The sequence below is a fragment of the Pseudophryne corroboree genome, unplaced genomic scaffold (assembly GCF_028390025.1).
Source record: "Pseudophryne corroboree isolate aPseCor3 unplaced genomic scaffold, aPseCor3.hap2 scaffold_1971, whole genome shotgun sequence".
NCBI lineage: Eukaryota > Metazoa > Chordata > Amphibia > Anura > Myobatrachidae > Pseudophryne > Pseudophryne corroboree.
Genome location: NW_026968612.1, coordinates 52411 through 70225, shown reverse-complemented (window position 1 = coordinate 70225; position 17815 = coordinate 52411). Strand labels below are relative to the sequence as shown.

The 17815-nt window shown below is 44.8% G+C and overlaps 5 non-coding genes across 5 annotated transcripts; all 5 read right to left on the bottom strand.

Moving 5' to 3' along the window:
* Positions 1-3023: 3023 nt before the first annotated feature.
* LOC135005137 (small nucleolar RNA U3) lies at positions 3024-3243 on the bottom strand. The gene has a single exon (XR_010205793.1). It is a non-coding gene; the product is annotated as a small nucleolar RNA U3 (small nucleolar RNA).
* A 3023-nt stretch (positions 3244-6266) lies between these two features.
* Positions 6267-6486, bottom strand: LOC135005151 (small nucleolar RNA U3). The gene has a single exon (XR_010205804.1). It is a non-coding gene; the product is annotated as a small nucleolar RNA U3 (small nucleolar RNA).
* A 3015-nt stretch (positions 6487-9501) lies between these two features.
* Positions 9502-9721, bottom strand: LOC135005136 (small nucleolar RNA U3). The gene has a single exon (XR_010205792.1). It is a non-coding gene; the product is annotated as a small nucleolar RNA U3 (small nucleolar RNA).
* A 3008-nt stretch (positions 9722-12729) lies between these two features.
* On the bottom strand, positions 12730-12949 carry LOC135005135 (small nucleolar RNA U3). Its single transcript, XR_010205791.1, has one exon. It is a non-coding gene; the product is annotated as a small nucleolar RNA U3 (small nucleolar RNA).
* Positions 12950-15956: 3007 nt separating this feature from the next.
* LOC135005147 (small nucleolar RNA U3) lies at positions 15957-16176 on the bottom strand. Its single transcript, XR_010205803.1, has one exon. It is a non-coding gene; the product is annotated as a small nucleolar RNA U3 (small nucleolar RNA).
* Positions 16177-17815: the final 1639 nt, after the last annotated feature.

The window sequence follows — 17815 nt, the reverse complement described above, 5'->3', positions numbered from 1 at the left end:
AACCATAACAGCCTAGCATTTTTACTGCTGTGGGAAGGAGAGTCTTTTTAATATAATGGAGATTTTTAAAATGATCTCACAGTTGAACATATCTTGAAGATAGTAAGAAACTATGCTGCCTTTAAAATGTGGACCAACGATGGACTCAGCTTTTCTTACAGAATGTATTCTTCTATGATTGTGCACTCACTTGCTCATCTGCATATTTAAGATACTCTGGCCAACCAGGAAGCACCTCTGAAACAGCCGAGACACAGCTTAAAGCAGCAACAACAGCCTCAGCTAATAACGGACTATGCACACAGAATGTCAGGATCACAAAACCAAACATATGTTATAGAGAAAAACAAAGTCTAAACACGTGCTTTTCTGGCATGGTGACAATTCTGCTTGGTAGATCACTAACGATCATGTTATATTTGCTGTGGGATGGGTGCTTTTGTTTCTGTTCCTCTACTGTTAGTTCATTTTACGCTGGGGGGATGTTCGATGCAACAGAACCTCATATGTAGGCTGGTATTTGAAGAGTAATAAGAGCGATAGATTACATAATATTAATGTAACAAAGATACTACCTTTTATATCTTTCTTTTATGACAAAAATGAGTAAACATGGGGAATAAACACGACAAATGACATACAAACCACCTCCTGCTTGCTTTTGGGTGTAATTTGTAATAAAACCATAAAGATATTCAAATGAACCATGTTAGTTTCACTGCTAGCCTTCATTTGGCATGGATTTCCTCTAAATGGTTTTCATATTAAAAAAAAGGGGGTTCCCCGAAATATGTACTGAAATGTTGCAACTACTCTACCTTACATCACAAATGCTTCCAAAATAATGTGTCCTCTGCTCCCCGGAAGGCTTCCCATCACGCCACAGCAGGTATGGACATCGGAAGCCTGGCATTAATTGGTTGCCGGGCTGATGACATCAAACGCAGCCATGCACATTGAATGATTGCAATGGTGTAACCATCAATTGCTTTACTGTGAACATGTGTAGAATCTTTCAGAGCTTTGTGCAAGCGTGCATTTACCTGAGCTGCGGACACCCCTTTCCGGGTGTCCGCAAATGCACAGAAGTACCTGAACATCGGATTGGCAACCATCGAATCCTCGCAATTTAGTGGAAAAGGGTACTTTGATCGAATTGGAAAGACTGTTGATTGGTAGCCATCGACCTCAAACGTCCATCCCTATGTCTTGTGAGCATGTACATAAATAGGTTGTGAAACAGAGGGTCTAATTCAGAGTTGTACGCAAACGCAGCCGTTTCCATACAACTGTGATGTTTGGTGATCTGTGACTGCGAGATTGCTCGCAGGGCCCCCTAAGCCTCAACATGATTCACATGCTGTGGCCAAAATGGTGTTATCCCACCCCTGTTTTGTAGGCTTGCCGAGGCCAGGGTCTGCGTCCTCCAGTGCAGAATTCCTGGTCTTGGCAGAGTGAAACCCCAGGCCATCCTGAGTAACCTGGTTGCTCAGATGGGCGATGTTCACGCAAGTGATCTAATGGCTGCTACTGCTTGCCGTACAACTTATAATCAGACCTAGAAACTCAGCACTTACACTGGACCAGGGCCATAACTAGGGGTCTGCGATCGGTGCTGCCCTGCAGTCAGTATTGCTGCAGCAGTGCCACCTGGAGTGCCCTTTGGATGCTTCAGGCAGGAGCCCTACAGTACGTACAACAGCTCGAAGCGTCCTCAGGGTGCTTCTGCATCCAAAGAGACAGCATCGGATCAATTGCGTAAACATCAACCGAGTACTCAGGATGGCCAGGCTGTTTGCGCTGCTGGGGCCAGGAAATTTGCATCAGACGATGCAGAGCCTGGCCTCGCCACTCCCAGAAAATAGAGGTACAACTTCCTGTTTTAGTGAAATCTACCCACCCCACACGTCTGCAGACTGTCCATCAGACTTGCGTCACAGAGGACACTGCGTGCGATCACACATGCGCCCACCATCGTAGACGTACATAAACCATTTGCTTTATGTACATCTTTGAATCAAGTCCTGCATACAGAGCAGTGGACATGATGCCGTGACAGAGGGTTGGACTGTCCAGCAGGGGCACAGGGGAAACCCTCGGCGGGCCCCACCTTCTCTTCTAGGGATCAGGTTCCAGATTGTGCACTTGAATGATAGATTACGCACATGTTGCCTTATAGTGCACAGGACTATGGTGTTTTTTCTGCATTACTGTTATTAATCTGGTACATTATTAAGCATGAACAAGCAGTTTTTACTATAAAATGATTAGCCAAGCCTCTGTGGCAGCTGGCCACCCCCCCCCCCCCCCCCCCCCCCTCTGGAGACTGTCCACATCCTAAAATACGGTCCCCTACCATTGCAGTTCCCCGGTGGGCCCTTCATGCCCAAGGCAGACACTGCCGCGACAGGAGACTCGGGTGTATGGATGCAGTAGAGGGGGACACTGCCGTGACAGGAGTGCCAGGTGCCTATGTGCAGAGAAGGGGACAATGCCATGAGTCGTGACAGTTTTGCTTTTATTTTTTTGTGCTGGAGCTCAGAGCAGAGAGCTGCAGTGTTACATGGAGCACCACCTGCTGGCCATTCATGCAGAACTGCACTTGCCATATAGTGTTAAGAATACTTCCAGTTTGAAGTGACAATCCCCAAATAAGCTTCACTTGAAAATATTTTGAAGATATAAAGCCAGCTCAGTAATAGGGATAAATCACTACTAATGTGCCTGAATTTGCCACACAACAGGAATGGACATCAGAAAGCAATGATCCACAATCATCAATATTTTTTTTGTTCCCTCCAATTGACAGTCCTTTTCAATTTGATTCTGTAGAAGTGGAAACCATCGGCCCCTTTGTTCCGATGGCTTGTTCCTAATGTTTGGTGATGTCACCATGTCCCTTGCAGGGATCCTTTGACATGAGCACATTATCAATGTTTTTGGGCACATCGCATCATGCCACATGACAATAGCAGTACACATGGAGCCATAAGAAAATCTGTCATTAACAAGCATTAAAAACAACCACTCAGCTTGTAATCTCTTCCTCCATTTCTCCCATGATAGAAGAAAAGGAACGGTCATCAAAAGCAAACAGCAGCTACAATGAAGCAGCACTGAGAGCTCACTTCGCGCTCAGAAAAGATTACTATTGCTCTTCCTCATGGTTGGTAGGTCTGGACACTTTAGAGCACATTTCCAAAAGTTAAAAACTATAGAAATGATCCCTGAAAGTATAGTCTTAACCATAACAGCCTAGCATTTTTACTGCTGTGGGAAGGAGAGTCTTTTTAATATAATGGAGATTTTTAAAATGATCTCACAGTTGAACATATCTTGAATATATCAGATAGTAAGAAACTATGCTGCCTTTAAAATGTGGACCAACGATGGACTCAGCTTTTCTTACAGAATGTATTCTTCTATGATTGTGCACTCACTTGCTCATCTGCATATTTAAGATACTCTGGCCAACCAGGAAGCACCTCTGAAACAGCCGAGACACAGCTTAAAGCAGCAACAACAGCCTCAGCTAATAACGGACTATGCACACAGAATGTCAGGATCACAAAACCAAACATATGTTATAGAGAAAAACAAAGTCTAAACACGTGCTTTTCTGGCATGGTGACAATTCTGCTTGGTAGATCACTAACGATCATGTTATATTTGCTGTGGGATGGGTGCTTTTGTTTCTGTTCCTCTACTGTTAGTTCATTTTACGCTGGGGGGATGTTCGATGCAACAGAACCTCATATGTAGGCTGGTATTTGAAGAGTAATAAGAGCGATAGATTACATAATATTAATGTAACAAAGATACTACCTTTTATATCTTTCTTTTATGACAAAAATGAGTAAACATGGGGAATAAACACGACAAATGACATACAAACCACCTCCTGCTTGCTTTTGGGTGTAATTTGTAATAAAACCATAAAGATATTCAAATGAACCATGTTAGTTTCACTGCTAGCCTTCATTTGGCATGGATTTCCTCTAAATGGTTTTCATATTAAAAAAAAGGGGGTTCCCCGAAATATGTACTGAAATGTTGCAACTACTCTACCTTACATCACAAATGCTTCCAAAATAATGTGTCCTCTGCTCCCCGGAAGGCTTCCCATCACGCCACAGCAGGTATGGACATCGGAAGCCTGGCATTAATTGGTTGCCGGGCTGATGACATCAAACGCAGCCATGCACATTGAATGATTGCAATGGTGTAACCATCAATTGCTTTACTGTAAACATGTGTAGAATCTTTCAGAGCTTTGTGCAAGCGTGCATTTACCTGAGCTGCGGACACCCCTTTCCGGGTGTCCGCAAATGCACAGAAGTACCTGAACATCGGATTGGCAACCATCGAATCCTCGCAATTTAGTGGAAAAGGGTACTTTGATCGAATTGGAAAGACTGTTGATTGGTAGCCATCGACCTCAAACGTCCATCCCTATGTCTTGTGAGCATGTACATAAATAGGTTGTGAAACAGAGGGTCTAATTCAGAGTTGTACGCAAACGCAGCCGTTTCCATACAACTGTGATGTTTGGTGATCTGTGACTGCGAGATTGCTCGCAGGGCCCCCTAAGCCTCAACATGATTCACATGCTGTGGCCAAAATGGTGTTATCCCACCCCTGTTTTGTAGGCTTGCCGAGGCCAGGGTCTGCGTCCTCCAGTGCAGAATTCCTGGTCTTGGCAGAGTGAAACCCCAGGCCATCCTGAGTAACCTGGTTGCTCAGATGGGCGATGTTCACGCAAGTGATCTAATGGCTGCTACTGCTTGCCGTACAACTTATAATCAGACCTAGAAACTCAGCACTTACACTGGACCAGGGCCATAACTAGGGGTCTGCGATCGGTGCTGCCCTGCAGTCAGTATTGCTGCAGCAGTGCCACCTGGAGTGCCCTTTGGATGCTTCAGGCAGGAGCCCTACAGTACGTACAACAGCTCGAAGCGTCCTCAGGGTGCTTCTGCATCCAAAGAGACAGCATCGGATCAATTGCGTAAACATCAACCGAGTACTCAGGATGGCCAGGCTGTTTGCGCTGCTGGGGCCAGGAAATTTGCATCAGACGATGCAGAGCCTGGCCTCGCCACTCCCAGAAAATAGAGGTACAACTTCCTGTTTTAGTGAAATCTACCCACCCCACACGTCTGCAGACTGTCCATCAGACTTGCGTCACAGAGGACACTGCGTGCGATCACACATGCGCCCACCATCGTAGACGTACATAAACCATTTGCTTTATGTACATCTTTGAATCAAGTCCTGCATACAGAGCAGTGGACATGATGCCGTGACAGAGGGTTGGACTGTCCAGCAGGGGCACAGGGGAAACCCTCGGCGGGCCCCACCTTCTCTTCTAGGGATCAGGTTCCAGATTGTGCACTTGAATGATAGATTACGCACATGTTGCCTTATAGTGCACAGGACTGTGGTGTTTTTTCTGCATTACTGTTATTAATCTGGTACATTATTAAGCATGAACAAGCAGTTTTTACTATAAAATGATTAGCCAAGCCTCTGTGGCAGCTGGCCACCCCCCCCCCCCCCCCTCTGGAGACTGTCCACATCCTAAAATACGGTCCCCTACCATTGCAGTTCCCCGGTGGGCCCTTCATGCCCAAGGCAGACACTGCCGCGACAGGAGACTCGGGTGTATGGATGCAGTAGAGGGGGACACTGCCGTGACAGGAGTGCCAGGTGCCTATGTGCAGAGAAGGGGACAATGCCATGAGTCGTGACAGTTTTGCTTTTATTTTTTTGTGCTGGAGCTCAGAGCAGAGAGCTGCAGTGTTACATGGAGCACCACCTGCTGGCCATTCATGCAGAACTGCACTTGCCATATAGTGTTAAGAATACTTCCAGTTTGAAGTGACAATCCCCAAATAAGCTTCACTTGAAAATATTTTGAAGATATAAAGCCAGCTCAGTAATAGGGATAAATCACTACTAATGTGCCTGAATTTGCCACACAACAGGAATGGACATCAGAAAGCAATGATCCACAATCATCAATATTTTTTTTGTTCCCTCCAATTGACAGTCCTTTTCAATTTGATTCTGTAGAAGTGGAAACCATCGGCCCCTTTGTTCCGATGGCTTGTTCCTAATGTTTGGTGATGTCACCATGTCCCTTGCAGGGATCCTTTGACATGAGCACATTATCAATGTTTTTGGGCACATCACATCATGCCACATGACAATAGCAGTACACATGGAGCCATAAGAAAATCTGTCATTAACAAGCATTAAAAACAACCACTCAGCTTGTAATCTCTTCCTCCATTTCTCCCATGATAGAAGAAAAGGAACGGTCATCAAAAGCAAACAGCAGCTACAATGAAGCAGCACTGAGAGCTCACTTCACGCTCAGAAAAGATTACTATTGCTCTTCCTCATGGTTGGTAGGTCTGGACACTTTAGAGCACATTTCCAAAAGTTAAAAACTATAGAAATGATCCCTGAAAGTATAGTCTTAACCATAACAGCCTAGCATTTTTACTGCTGTGGGAAGGAGAGTCTTTTTAATATAATGGAGATTTTTAAAATGATCTCACAGTTGAACATATCTTGAATATATCAGATAGTAAGAAACTATGCTGCCTTTAAAATGTGGACCAACGATGGACTCAGCTTTTCTTACAGAATGTATTCTTCTATGATTGTGCACTCACTTGCTCATCTGCATATTTAAGATACTCTGGCCAACCAGGAAGCACCTCTGAAACAGCCGAGACACAGCTTAAAGCAGCAACAACAGCCTCAGCTAATAACGGACTATGCACACAGAATGTCAGGATCACAAAACCAAACATATGTTATAGAGAAAAACAAAGTCTAAACACGTGCTTTTCTGGCATGGTGACAATTCTGCTTGGTAGATCACTAACGATCATGTTATATTTGCTGTGGGATGGGTGCTTTTGTTTCTGTTCCTCTACTGTTAGTTCATTTTACGCTGGGGGGATGTTCGATGCAACAGAACCTCATATGTAGGCTGGTATTTGAAGAGTAATAAGAGCGATAGATTACATAATATTAATGTAACAAAGATACTACCTTTTATATCTTTCTTTTATGACAAAAATGAGTAAACATGGGGAATAAACACGACAAATGACATACAAACCACCTCCTGCTTGCTTTTGGGTGTAATTTGTAATAAAACCATAAAGATATTCAAATGAACCATGTTAGTTTCACTGCTAGCCTTCATTTGGCATGGATTTCCTCTAAATGGTTTTCATATTAAAAAAAAGGGGGTTCCCCGAAATATGTACTGAAATGTTGCAACTACTCTACCTTACATCACAAATGCTTCCAAAATAATGTGTCCTCTGCTCCCCGGAAGGCTTCCCATCACGCCACAGCAGGTATGGACATCGGAAGCCTGGCATTAATTGGTTGCCGGGCTGATGACATCAAACGCAGCCATGCACATTGAATGATTGCAATGGTGTAACCATCAATTGCTTTACTGTGAACATGTGTAGAATCTTTCAGAGCTTTGTGCAAGCGTGCATTTACCTGAGCTGCGGACACCCCTTTCCGGGTGTCCGCAAATGCACAGAAGTACCTGAACATCGGATTGGCAACCATCGAATCCTCGCAATTTAGTGGAAAAGGGTACTTTGATCGAATTGGAAAGACTGTTGATTGGTAGCCATCGACCTCAAACGTCCATCCCTATGTCTTGTGAGCATGTACATAAATAGGTTGTGAAACAGAGGGTCTAATTCAGAGTTGTACGCAAACGCAGCCGTTTCCATACAACTGTGATGTTTGGTGATCTGTGACTGCGAGATTGCTCGCAGGGCCCCCTAAGCCTCAACATGATTCACATGCTGTGGCCAAAATGGTGTTATCCCACCCCTGTTTTGTAGGCTTGCCGAGGCCAGGGTCTGCGTCCTCCAGTGCAGAATTCCTGGTCTTGGCAGAGTGAAACCCCAGGCCATCCTGAGTAACCTGGTTGCTCAGATGGGCGATGTTCACGCAAGTGATCTAATGGCTGCTACTGCTTGCCGTACAACTTATAATCAGACCTAGAAACTCAGCACTTACACTGGACCAGGGCCATAACTAGGGGTCTGCGATCGGTGCTGCCCTGCAGTCAGTATTGCTGCAGCAGTGCCACCTGGAGTGCCCTTTGGATGCTTCAGGCAGGAGCCCTACAGTACGTACAACAGCTCGAAGCGTCCTCAGGGTGCTTCTGCATCCAAAGAGACAGCATCGGATCAATTGCGTAAACATCAACCGAGTACTCAGGATGGCCAGGCTGTTTGCGCTGCTGGGGCCAGGAAATTTGCATCAGACGATGCAGAGCCTGGCCTCGCCACTCCCAGAAAATAGAGGTACAACTTCCTGTTTTAGTGAAATCTACCCACCCCACACGTCTGCAGACTGTCCATCAGACTTGCGTCACAGAGGACACTGCGTGCGATCACACATGCGCCCACCATCGTAGACGTACATAAACCATTTGCTTTATGTACATCTTTGAATCAAGTCCTGCATACAGAGCAGTGGACATGATGCCGTGACAGAGGGTTGGACTGTCCAGCAGGGGCACAGGGGAAACCCTCGGCGGGCCCCACCTTCTCTTCTAGGGATCAGGTTCCAGATTGTGCACTTGAATGATAGATTACGCACATGTTGCCTTATAGTGCACAGGACTATGGTGTTTTTTCTGCATTACTGTTATTAATCTGGTACATTATTAAGCATGAACAAGCAGTTTTTACTATAAAATGATTAGCCAAGCCTCTGTGGCAGCTGGCCACCCCCCCCTCTGGAGACTGTCCACATCCTAAAATACGGTCCCCTACCATTGTAGTTCCCCGGTGGGCCCTTCATGCCCAAGGCAGACACTGCCGCGACAGGAGACTCGGGTGTATGGATGCAGTAGAGGGGGACACTGCCGTGACAGGAGTGCCAGGTGCCTATGTGCAGAGAAGGGGACAATGCCATGAGTCGTGACAGTTTTGCTTTTATTTTTTTGTGCTGGAGCTCAGAGCAGAGAGCTGCAGTGTTACATGGAGCACCACCTGCTGGCCATTCATGCAGAACTGCACTTGCCATATAGTGTTAAGAATACTTCCAGTTTGAAGTGACAATCCCCAAATAAGCTTCACTTGAAAATATTTTGAAGATATAAAGCCAGCTCAGTAATAGGGATAAATCACTACTAATGTGCCTGAATTTGCCACACAACAGGAATGGACATCAGAAAGCAATGATCCACAATCATCAATATTTTTTTTGTTCCCTCCAATTGACAGTCCTTTTCAATTTGATTCTGTAGAAGTGGAAACCATCGGCCCCTTTGTTCCGATGGCTTGTTCCTAATGTTTGGTGATGTCACCATGTCCCTTGCAGGGATCCTTTGACATGAGCACATTATCAATGTTTTTGGGCACATTGCATCATGCCACATGACAATAGCAGTACACATGGAGCCATAAGAAAATCTGTCATTAACAAGCATTAAAAACAACCACTCAGCTTGTAATCTCTTCCTCCATTTCTCCCATGATAGAAGAAAAGGAACGGTCATCAAAAGCAAACAGCAGCTACAATGAAGCAGCACTGAGAGCTCACTTCGCGCTCAGAAAAGATTACTATTGCTCTTCCTCATGGTTGGTAGGTCTGGACACTTTAGAGCACATTTCCAAAAGTTAAAAACTATAGAAATGATCCCTGAAAGTATAGTCTTAACCATAACAGCTTAGCATTTTTACTGCTGTGGGAAGGAGAGTCTTTTTAATATAATGGAGATTTTTAAAATGATCTCACAGTTGAACATATCTTGAAGATAGTAAGAAACTATGCTGCCTTTAAAATGTGGACCGACGATGGACTCAGCTTTTCTTACAGAATGTATTCTTCTATGATTGTGCACTCACTTGCTCATCTGCATATTTAAGATACTCTGGCCAACCAGGAAGCACCTCTGAAACAGCCGAGACACAGCTTAAAGCAGCAACAACAGCCTCAGCTAATAACGGACTATGCACACAGAATGTCAGGATCACAAAACCAAACATATGTTATAGAGAAAAACAAAGTCTAAACACGTGCTTTTCTGGCATGGTGACAATTCTGCTTGGTAGATCACTAACGATCATGTTATATTTGCTGTGGGATGGGTGCTTTTGTTTCTGTTCCTCTACTGTTAGTTCATTTTACGCTGGGGGGATGTTCGATGCAACAGAACCTCATATGTAGGCTGGTATTTGAAGAGTAATAAGAGCGATAGATTACATAATATTAATGTAACAAAGATACTACCTTTTATATCTTTCTTTTATGACAAAAATGAGTAAACATGGGGAATAAACACGACAAATGACATACAAACCACCTCCTGCTTGCTTTTGGGTGTAATTTGTAATAAAACCATAAAGATATTCAAATGAACCATGTTAGTTTCACTGCTAGCCTTCATTTGGCATGGATTTCCTCTAAATGGTTTTCATATTAAAAAAAAGGGGGTTCCCCGAAATATGTACTGAAATGTTGCAACTACTCTACCTTACATCACAAATGCTTCCAAAATAATGTGTCCTCTGCTCCCCGGAAGGCTTCCCATCACGCCACAGCAGGTATGGACATCGGAAGCCTGGCATTAATTGGTTGCCGGGCTGATGACATCAAACGCAGCCATGCACATTGAATGATTGCAATGGTGTAACCATCAATTGCTTTACTGTGAACATGTGTAGAATCTTTCAGAGCTTTGTGCAAGCGTGCATTTACCTGAGCTGCGGACACCCCTTTCCGGGTGTCCGCAAATGCACAGAAGTACCTGAACATCGGATTGGCAACCATCGAATCCTCGCAATTTAGTGGAAAAGGGTACTTTGATCGAATTGGAAAGACTGTTGATTGGTAGCCATCGACCTCAAACGTCCATCCCTATGTCTTGTGAGCATGTACATAAATAGGTTGTGAAACAGAGGGTCTAATTCAGAGTTGTACGCAAACGCAGCCGTTTCCATACAACTGTGATGTTTGGTGATCTGTGACTGCGAGATTGCTCGCAGGGCCCCCTAAGCCTCAACATGATTCACATGCTGTGGCCAAAATGGTGTTATCCCACCCCTGTTTTGTAGGCTTGCCGAGGCCAGGGTCTGCGTCCTCCAGTGCAGAATTCCTGGTCTTGGCAGAGTGAAACCCCAGGCCATCCTGAGTAACCTGGTTGCTCAGATGGGCGATGTTCACGCAAGTGATCTAATGGCTGCTACTGCTTGCCGTACAACTTATAATCAGACCTAGAAACTCAGCACTTACACTGGACCAGGGCCATAACTAGGGGTCTGCGATCGGTGCTGCCCTGCAGTCAGTATTGCTGCAGCAGTGCCACCTGGAGTGCCCTTTGGATGCTTCAGGCAGGAGCCCTACAGTACGTACAACAGCTCGAAGCGTCCTCAGGGTGCTTCTGCATCCAAAGAGACAGCATCGGATCAATTGCGTAAACATCAACCGAGTACTCAGGATGGCCAGGCTGTTTGCGCTGCTGGGGCCAGGAAATTTGCATCAGACGATGCAGAGCCTGGCCTCGCCACTCCCAGAAAATAGAGGTACAACTTCCTGTTTTAGTGAAATCTACCCACCCCACACGTCTGCAGACTGTCCATCAGACTTGCGTCACAGAGGACACTGCGTGCGATCACACATGCGCCCACCATCGTAGACGTACATAAACCATTTGCTTTATGTACATCTTTGAATCAAGTCCTGCATACAGAGCAGTGGACATGATGCCGTGACAGAGGGTTGGACTGTCCAGCAGGGGCACAGGGGAAACCCTCGGCGGGCCCCACCTTCTCTTCTAGGGATCAGGTTCCAGATTGTGCACTTGAATGATAGATTACGCACATGTTGCCTTATAGTGCACAGGACTATGGTGTTTTTTCTGCATTACTGTTATTAATCTGGTACATTATTAAGCATGAACAAGCAGTTTTTACTATAAAATGATTAGCCAAGCCTCTGTGGCAGCTGGCCACCCCCCCCTCTGGAGACTGTCCACATCCTAAAATACGGTCCCCTACCATTGTAGTTCCCCGGTGGGCCCTTCATGCCCAAGGCAGACACTGCCGCGACAGGAGACTCGGGTGTATGGATGCAGTAGAGGGGGACACTGCCGTGACAGGAGTGCCAGGTGCCTATGTGCAGAGAAGGGGACAATGCCATGAGTCGTGACAGTTTTGCTTTTATTTTTTTGTGCTGGAGCTCAGAGCAGAGAGCTGCAGTGTTACATGGAGCACCACCTGCTGGCCATTCATGCAGAACTGCACTTGCCATATAGTGTTAAGAATACTTCCAGTTTGAAGTGACAATCCCCAAATAAGCTTCACTTGAAAATATTTTGAAGATATAAAGCCAGCTCAGTAATAGGGATAAATCACTACTAATGTGCCTGAATTTGCCACACAACAGGAATGGACATCAGAAAGCAATGATCCACAATCATCAATATTTTTTTTGTTCCCTCCAATTGACAGTCCTTTTCAATTTGATTCTGTAGAAGTGGAAACCATCGGCCCCTTTGTTCCGATGGCTTGTTCCTAATGTTTGGTGATGTCACCATGTCCCTTGCAGGGATCCTTTGACATGAGCACATTATCAATGTTTTTGGGCACATTGCATCATGCCACATGACAATAGCAGTACACATGGAGCCATAAGAAAATCTGTCATTAACAAGCATTAAAAACAACCACTCAGCTTGTAATCTCTTCCTCCATTTCTCCCATGATAGAAGAAAAGGAACGGTCATCAAAAGCAAACAGCAGCTACAATGAAGCAGCACTGAGAGCTCACTTCGCGCTCAGAAAAGATTACTATTGCTCTTCCTCATGGTTGGTAGGTCTGGACACTTTAGAGCACATTTCCAAAAGTTAAAAACTATAGAAATGATCCCTGAAAGTATAGTCTTAACCATAACAGCTTAGCATTTTTACTGCTGTGGGAAGGAGAGTCTTTTTAATATAATGGAGATTTTTAAAATGATCTCACAGTTGAACATATCTTGAAGATAGTAAGAAACTATGCTGCCTTTAAAATGTGGACCGACGATGGACTCAGCTTTTCTTACAGAATGTATTCTTCTATGATTGTGCACTCACTTGCTCATCTGCATATTTAAGATACTCTGGCCAACCAGGAAGCACCTCTGAAACAGCCGAGACACAGCTTAAAGCAGCAACAACAGCCTCAGCTAATAACGGACTATGCACACAGAATGTCAGGATCACAAAACCAAACATATGTTATAGAGAAAAACAAAGTCTAAACACGTGCTTTTCTGGCATGGTGACAATTCTGCTTGGTAGATCACTAACGATCATGTTATATTTGCTGTGGGATGGGTGCTTTTGTTTCTGTTCCTCTACTGTTAGTTCATTTTACGCTGGGGGGATGTTCGATGCAACAGAACCTCATATGTAGGCTGGTATTTGAAGAGTAATAAGAGCGATAGATTACATAATATTAATGTAACAAAGATACTACCTTTTATATCTTTCTTTTATGACAAAAATGAGTAAACATGGGGAATAAACACGACAAATGACATACAAACCACCTCCTGCTTGCTTTTGGGTGTAATTTGTAATAAAACCATAAAGATATTCAAATGAACCATGTTAGTTTCACTGCTAGCCTTCATTTGGCATGGATTTCCTCTAAATGGTTTTAATATTAAAAAAAAGGGGGTTCCCCGAAATATGTACTGAAATGTTGCAACTACTCTACCTTACATCACAAATGCTTCCAAAATAATGTGTCCTCTGCTCCCCGGAAGGCTTCCCATCACGCCACAGCAGGTATGGACATCGGAAGCCTGGCATTAATTGGTTGCCGGGCTGATGACATCAAACGCAGCCATGCACATTGAATGATTGCAATGGTGTAACCATCAATTGCTTTACTGTGAACATGTGTAGAATCTTTCAGAGCTTTGTGCAAGCGTGCATTTACCTGAGCTGCGGACACCCCTTTCCGGGTGTCCGCAAATGCACAGAAGTACCTGAACATCGGATTGGCAACCATCGAATCCTCGCAATTTAGTGGAAAAGGGTACTTTGATCGAATTGGAAAGACTGTTGATTGGTAGCCATCGACCTCAAACGTCCATCCCTATGTCTTGTGAGCATGTACATAAATAGGTTGTGAAACAGAGGGTCTAATTCAGAGTTGTACGCAAACGCAGCCGTTTCCATACAACTGTGATGTTTGGTGATCTGTGACTGCGAGATTGCTCGCAGGGCCCCCTAAGCCTCAACATGATTCACATGCTGTGGCCAAAATGGTGTTATCCCACCCCTGTTTTGTAGGCTTGCCGAGGCCAGGGTCTGCGTCCTCCAGTGCAGAATTCCTGGTCTTGGCAGAGTGAAACCCCAGGCCATCCTGAGTAACCTGGTTGCTCAGATGGACGATGTTCACGCAAGTGATCTAATGGCTGCTACTGCTTGCCGTACAACTTATAATCAGACCTAGAAACTCAGCACTTACACTGGACCAGGGCCATAACTAGGGGTCTGCGATCGGTGCTGCCCTGCAGTCAGTATTGCTGCAGCAGTGCCACCTGGAGTGCCCTTTGGATGCTTCAGGCAGGAGCCCTACAGTACGTACAACAGCTCGAAGCATCCTCAGGGTGCTTCTGCATCCAAAGAGACAGCATCGGATCAATTGCGTAAACATCAACCGAGTACTCAGGATGGCCAGGCTGTTTGCGCTGCTGGGGCCAGGAAATTTGCATCAGACGATGCAGAGCCTAGCCTCGCCACTCCCAGAAAATAGAGGTACAACTTCCTGTTTTAGTGAAATCTACCCACCCCACACGTCTGCAGACTGTCCATCAGACTTGCGTCACAGAGGACACTGCGTGCGATCACACATGCGCCCACCATCGTAGACGTACATAAACCATTTGCTTTATGTACATCTTTGAATCAAGTCCTGCATACAGAGCAGTGGACATGATGCCATGACAGAGGGTTGGACTGTCCAGCAGGGGCACAGGGGAAACCCTCGGCGGGCCCCACCTTCTCTTCTAGGGATCAGGTTCCAGATTGTGCACTTGAATGATAGATTACGCACATGTTGCCTTATAGTGCACAGGACTATGGTGTTTTTTCTGCATTACTGTTATTAATCTGGTACATTATTAAGCATGAACAAGCAGTTTTTACTATAAAATGATTAGCCAAGCCTCTGTGGCAGCTGGCCACCCCCCCTCTGGAGACTGTCCACATCCTAAAATACGGTCCCCTACCATTGTAGTTCCCCGGTGGGCCCTTCATGCCCAAGGCAGACACTGCCGCGACAGGAGACTCGGGTGTATGGATGCAGTAGAGGGGGACACTGCCGTGACAGGAGTGCCAGGTGCCTATGTGCAGAGAAGGGGACAATGCCATGAGTCGTGACAGTTTTGCTTTTATTTTTTTGTGCTGGAGCTCAGAGCAGAGAGCTGCAGTGTTACATGGAGCACCACCTGCTGGCCATTCATGCAGAACTGCACTTGCCATATAGTGTTAAGAATACTTCCAGTTTGAAGTGACAATCCCCAAATAAGCTTCACTTGAAAATATTTTGAAGATATAAAGCCAGCTCAGTAATAGGGATAAATCACTACTAATGTGCCTGAATTTGCCACACAACAGGAATGGACATCAGAAAGCAATGATCCACAATCATCAATATTTTTTTTGTTCCCTCCAATTGACAGTCCTTTTCAATTTGATTCTGTAGAAGTGGAAACCATCGGCCCCTTTGTTCCGATGGCTTGTTCCTAATGTTTGGTGATGTCACCATGTCCCTTGCAGGGATCCTTTGACATGAGCACATTATCAATGTTTTTGGGCACATTGCATCATGCCACATGACAATAGCAGTACACATGGAGCCATAAGAAAATCTGACATTAACAAGCATTAAAAACAACCACTCAGCTTGTAATCTCTTCCTCCATTTCTCCCATGATAGAAGAAAAGGAACGGTCATCAAAAGCAAACAGCAGCTACAATGAAGCAGCACTGAGAGCTCACTTCGCGCTCAGAAAAGATTACTATTGCTCTTCCTCATGGTTGGTAGGTCTGGACACTTTAGAGCACATTTCCAAAAGTTAAAACCTATAGAAATGATCCCTGAAAGTATAGTCTTAACCATAACAGCTTAGCATTTTTACTACTGTGGGAAGGAGAGTCTTTTTAATATAATGGAGATTTTTAAAATGATCTCACAGTTGAACATATCTTGAAGATAGTAAGAAACTATGCTGCCTTTAAAATGTGGACCAACGATGGACTCAGCTTTTCTTACAGAATGTATTCTTCTATGATTGTGCACTCACTTGCTCATCTGCATATTTAAGATACTCTGGCCAACCAGGAAGCACCTCTGAAACAGCCGAGACACAGCTTAAAGCAGCAACAACAGCCTCAGCTAATAACAGACTATGCACACAGAATGTCAGGATCACAAAACCAAACATATGTTATAGAGAAAAACAAAGTCTAAACACGTGCTTTTCTGGCATGGTGACAATTCTGCTTGGTAGATCACTAACGATCATGTTATATTTGCTGTGGGATGGGTGCTTTTGTTTCTGTTCCTCTACTGTTAGTTCATTTTACGCTGGGGGGATGTTCGATGCAACAGAACCTCATATGTAGGCTGGTATTTGAAGAGTAATAAGAGCGATAGATTACATAATATTAATGTAACAAAGATACTACCTTTTATATCTTTCTTTTATGACAAAAATGAGTAAACATGGGGAATAAACACGACAAATGACATACAAACCACCTCCTGCTTGCTTTTGGGTGTAATTTGTAATAAAACCATAAAGATATTCAAATGAACCATGTTAGTTTCACTGCTAGCCTTCATTTGGCATGGATTTCCTCTAAATGGTTTTAATATTAAAAAAAAGGGGGTTCCCCGAAATATGTACTGAAATGTTGCAACTACTCTACCTTACATCACAAATGCTTCCAAAATAATGTGTCCTCTGCTCCCCGGAAGGCTTCCCATCACGCCACAGCAGGTATGGACATCGGAAGCCTGGCATTAATTGGTTGCCGGGCTGATGACATCAAACGCAGCCATGCACATTGAATGATTGCAATGGTGTAACCATCAATTGCTTTACTGTGAACATGTGTAGAATCTTTCAGAGCTTTGTGCAAGCGTGCATTTACCTGAGCTGCGGACACCCCTTTCCGGGTGTCCGCAAATGCACAGAAGTACCTGAACATCGGATTGGCAACCATCGAATCCTCGCAATTTAGTGGAAAAGGGTACTTTGATCGAATTGGAAAGACTGTTGATTGGTAGCCATCGACCTCAAACGTCCATCCCTATGTCTTGTGAGCATGTACATAAATAGGTTGTGAAACAGAGGGTCTAATTCAGAGTTGTACGCAAACGCAGCCGTTTCCATACAACTGTGATGTTTGGTGATCTGTGACTGCGAGATTGCTCGCAGGGCCCCCTAAGCCTCAACATGATTCACATGCTGTGGCCAAAATGGTGTTATCCCACCCCTGTTTTGTAGGCTTGCCGAGGCCAGGGTCTGCGTCCTCCAGTGCAGAATTCCTGGTCTTGGCAGAGTGAAACCCCAGGCCATCCTGAGTAACCTGGTTGCTCAGATGGACGATGTTCACGCAAGTGATCTAATGGCTGCTACTGCTTGCCGTACAACTTATAATCAGACCTAGAAACTCAGCACTTACACTGGACCAGGGCCATAACTAGGGGTCTGCGATCGGTGCTGCCCTGCAGTCAGTATTGCTGC